At 41.9% G+C, this 5,018-nt stretch overlaps 1 long non-coding RNA gene across 1 annotated transcript; it reads left to right on the top strand.

Annotated features, from left to right (window-relative positions):
• The first annotated feature begins 1,819 nt into the window (after nucleotides 1-1,819).
• LOC106585875 (uncharacterized) lies at nucleotides 1,820-4,276 on the top strand. The gene is made up of 3 exons (XR_001324089.3): nucleotides 1,820-1,967; nucleotides 2,282-2,405; nucleotides 2,982-4,276. It is a non-coding gene; the product is annotated as an uncharacterized LOC106585875 (long non-coding RNA).
• Nucleotides 4,277-5,018: the final 742 nt, after the last annotated feature.

Here is a 5,018-nt window from a genome sequence, read left to right on the forward strand (position 1 = left end):
GTGGGATGTATCCTAGCACAGTGGGATGTATCCTAGCACAGTGGGATGTATCCTAGCACAGTGGGATGTATCCTAGCACAGTGGGATGTATCCTAGCACAGTGGGATGTATCCAAGCACAGTGGGATGTATCCTAGCACAGTGGGATGTATCCTAGCACAGTGGGATGTATCCTAGCACAGTGGGATGTATCCTAGCACAGTGGGATGTATTCTAGCACAGTGGGATGTATCCTAGCACAGTGGGATGTATCCTAGCACAGTGGGATGTATCCTAGCACAGTGGGATGTATCCAAGCACAGTGGGATGTATCCTAGCACAGTGGGATGTATCCTAGCACAGTGGGATGTATCCTAGCACAGTGGGATGTATCCTAGCACAGTGGGATGTATCCTAGCACAGTGGGATGTATCCTAGCACAGTGGGATGTATCCTAGCACAGTGGGATGTATCCAAGCACAGTGGGATGTATCCTAGCACAGTGGGATGTATCCTAGCACAGTGGGATGTATCCTAGCACAGTGGGATGTATCCAAGCACAGTGGGATGTATCCAAGCACAGTGGGATGTATCCTAGCACAGTGGGATGTATCCTAGCACAGTGGGATGTATCCTAGCACAGTGGGATGTATCCTAGCACAGTGGGATGTATCCTAGCACAGTGGGATGTATCCTAGCACAGTGGGATGTATCCTAGCACAGTGGGATGTATCCTAGCACAGTGGGATGTATCCTAGCACAGTGGGATGTATCCTAGCACAGTGGGATGTATCCTAGCACAGTGGGATGTATCCTAGCACAGTGGGATGTATCCAAGCACAGTGGGATGTATCCAAGCACAGTGGGATGTATCCAAGCACAGTGGGATGTATCCTAGCACAGTGGGATGTATCCTAGCACAGTGGGATGTATCCTAGCACAGTGGGATGTATTCTAGCACAGTGGGATGTATCCTAGCACAGTGGGATGTATCCTAGCACAGTGGGATGTATCCAAGCACAGTGGGATGTATCCAAGCACAGTGGGATGTATCCTAGCACAGTGGGATGTATCCTAGCACAGTGGGATGTATCCTAGCACAGTGGGATGTATCCTAGCACAGTGGGATGTATCCAAGCACAGTGGGATGTATCCAAGCACAGTGGGATGTATCCTAGCACAGTGGGATGTATCCTAGCACAGTGGGATGTATCCTAGCACAGTGGGATGTATCCAAGCACAGTGGGATGTATCCAAGCACAGTGGGATGTATGGCCTTAGAGATACGGACTAACAACGAATTGCTGGGTCTCTGGAGGATATAAGGTCCTTACATCTGGTGCTTTGCCACAAGGGATAATCCTTTTACCTCCATGCATGCTATTTGGTTATGAATGATTTCTGAAGCATCTATGTAGGCCTTATAAATGGTTTATGAAGGCTTCGTTAAGCCTTAAAAAGTTGTGATTAGTTTCAAGTGGGACCCCAAAAGTATATCCCATTCCCAACAACACATTTCAAAATGAAATAAATTGCTCAAGGCCAATAGATACGTGGATAATGGCTGACGCTGGTCGTGACCCCACTCTCCGAGGCTGTCTCAGGGGATGTTGGGATATTTCACGCATGCCACATACTTTTACATGTACGAAACAGGAAATATATAAGCACCCACTATTTGATATTTGATAATCATGAAAGGGTTTGTTCTACTTACATTATCTCATCACTCTCTCTATGCCCAGATACAACATAACAATGTACTGTAATGATGAGGGTTACCCAGGGTTCCCCAGCGGTGGGGGGTTTCCTTTCCTAGCTGCTATAAAATGCCTTCACACACTGCGTGCGTTCATTTGTCCTTGGTAAGAAAGCAACGCTCCAGTGACCAGTAGTATTCCAGACCTCAGGATTCTATTTTTCAGCTTGTCAAAATGAAAGGATTGATTTTAGTCGTGGTTTTGGTCACACTGAAGATTTCAACTGATGGTAAGACCAGTGCGATATGTTATATGGTTTAATATGAAGTGCTGTTATAATATGTTGTGATGTGTTTTAATAGCCGACAATATTTCACATCATAATGTAATTGTTTTAATAACACAATATAGCAGTTGTATACAGTATGTATTCATAAAATAAATGAAACATATATATATATACTTTTAGCTTCCTTGATGTGAATAGTGACCATTTTCAGTGTTTCTGTTTTCTGTTTGCTCAATAACATTCACAAAATGCTAAAGTACTGTTTATGAAATGTGTCATAAAGTGCTATTCGTTTTGTCTCCTGTTCCTCACAGCGTTCCTGATGCACAGCAGACAACGTTGCCTCTGTCTGAAAACACGGGACCGTGTGAATTCCAGTAACATAGTCCAATCCACCGTTCATCAGAGGAGTGCAATGTGTGACCACGTGGAGATAGTGTGAGTTTTTTCATTTACACTCTACATATCTTATGCACATACACTACCGTTCAAAAGTTTGGCGTCACTTAGAAATGTCCTTTCTAACACAACGTGCCATTGGAACACAGGAGTGATGGTTGCTGATAATGGGTCTCTGTACGCCTATGTAGATTTTCCATACAAAATCTGCCGTTTCCAGCTACAATAGTCATTTACAACATTAACAATGTCTACACTGTATTTCTGATAAATTTTATGTTATTTTAATGGACAAAAATTAGCTTTTATTTCAAAGACAAGGACATTTCTAAGTGACCCCAAACTTTTGAACGGTAGTGTACATCCCACTTAAGTTGCCTGTGATATGACATTATAATATGTATGCCAATATATGTAATTATACAACATACAGTATATGCCACTACACTAAGTACATTGTTTCTAGATTTCATTACCATATTAACTTATGATGTATTACTTTTGAATAGTTCATATGTTATTATTGTGTAAGTACCATTTTTACCATGATGTAGGCCTAAGTAAACACCTGGCCATTTCTGTCATTAAAGTAGTGCTTCCACTTTTCCTTAACAGGGTGAAGTTGAAAATACCATCAAAACTTATCTGCCTGAATCCAGACTCTAAAATGGGCAGGAGAATACAGACTAAGTGGAACCTGAAGAACTGAGCCAATCATGATAACACAAACTATGTCATGATGATATAACTGACTGTACTGACCAAAAAGTACATGTAACTATGTTGTCTTTCTCTGCAGTTTCAGGTAACTTTACTTCTTCTACTGACAATGCAATTAGAAAGTGTATTTCAGAGCTAAAGGGTAATGCCCAAAGCGTGTAACAACATTCTAGAACATCTCTGCTATGACAAGCCTGTAACAACATTCTAGAACATCTCTGCTATGACAAGCCTGTAACAACATTCTAGAACATCTCTGCTATGACAAGCCTGTAACAACATTCTAGAACATCTCTGCTATGACAAGCCTGTAACAACTTTCTAGAACATCTCTGCTATGACAAGCCTGTAACATCATTCTAGAACATCTCTGCTAGGACAAGCCTGTAACAACATTCTAGAACATCTCTGCTATGACAAGCCTGTACCATCATTCTAGAACATCTCTGCTATGACAAGCCTGTAACATCATTCTAGAACATCTCTGCTATGACAAGCCTGTAACATCATTCTAGAACATTTCTGCTATGACAAGCCTGTAACATCATTCTAGAACATCTCTGTTATGACAAGCCTGTAACATCATTCTAGAACATCTCTGCTATGACAAGCCTGTAACATCATTCTAGAACATCTCTGCTATGACAAGCCTGTAACATCATTCTAGAACATCTCTGCTATGACAAGCCTGTAACATCATTCTAGAACATCTCTGTTATGACAAGCCTGTAACATCATTCTAGAACATCTCTGCTATGACAAGCCTGTAACATCATTCTAGAACATGTAATGGGAATTGTAATGCTTGTGCTTTTCTTCTAACTCATTTCTGTGTTCATGCAAGTGACCGACTGAACCAATCCTCACTATCAGTATCTGCAATTTGGCAGTACGCCCAGACCTTGTTTTGAGAACGAAAGATATCTCAGTTTCAAGGTCTCAGCTTAGAGAGAAGAAGCCTCGTGAGGTATTGGTCTGTCACATGTTAAGAACCAGTATTTGTCATTCACATGAATGAAACAAAACGGTAATGATTCATTAATTATGCTAAATCATGCACATATAATGTGTCTGTGTATAGCTGTATATAAGACAACTGCTGGGACTGCCTCAGGAGAGCTGATTGACATGTGCATTGATTTGGTTGGAACTTCTCCAGCTCGCTGACAATAAACAATGATTAATATTAAGATTGACTATGAGTGTCCCTGTGTAAGAATTTCCACAACAAACATCTCTGGTAAGACCTGATAAATTAATATCTTTCAACAGATACTATAAGACTTCCACCCTGTACAGGTTTCAACAAAGGAATGGATCTCTGATTCAGATGCTCTGATGTGGAACAAACTGAATATAAAAGGAAGACAAACAATATAAAACTGGATTTGTTTGCAGCAGCCTTGCCTTAAAGGTCATAGGTTAGCTTTCGGGATCTGTTATTAGTTTAGACTAAGTAAATTAAAGGTATAATTAAACTGTTATTCACAAGATTTGTTGGTTGTTGAATTGTACATAAATGTATTTCTTGTTGGCTTGTTTTCCATGTGTAGCATAATGGAAGAACGTTATATGTAAAACCGTTGACCCTAGATCTGGTCTTGGACCAGGGGACAATTGTAGAAAACACTGGTATCTCAACATCATATCCACAATAAGTCCTTATGAGCTTTAATGATCTGAAGGCAAGGTATCTGCTCATGACTACATGGTTTGACAGGTACTTTCTAATTTCCCTCTCCCTCCCTCCCTCCCTACCTGCCTCCGTGTCCCTCCCTGCCTCCGTCTCCCTCCCTCCCTACCTGCCTCCGTCTCCATTCCTCCCTGCCTCCCTCCCCGCCTGCCTCCGTCTCCCTCCCTCCCTACCTGCCTCCGTCTCCATTCCTCCCTGCCTCCCTCCCTGCCTGCCTCCATCTCCCTCCCTCCCTCCCT

This window comes from Salmo salar, chromosome 24, assembly GCF_965601325.2.
Source record: "Salmo salar chromosome 24, fSalSal1, whole genome shotgun sequence".
Lineage (NCBI taxonomy): Eukaryota > Metazoa > Chordata > Actinopteri > Salmoniformes > Salmonidae > Salmo > Salmo salar.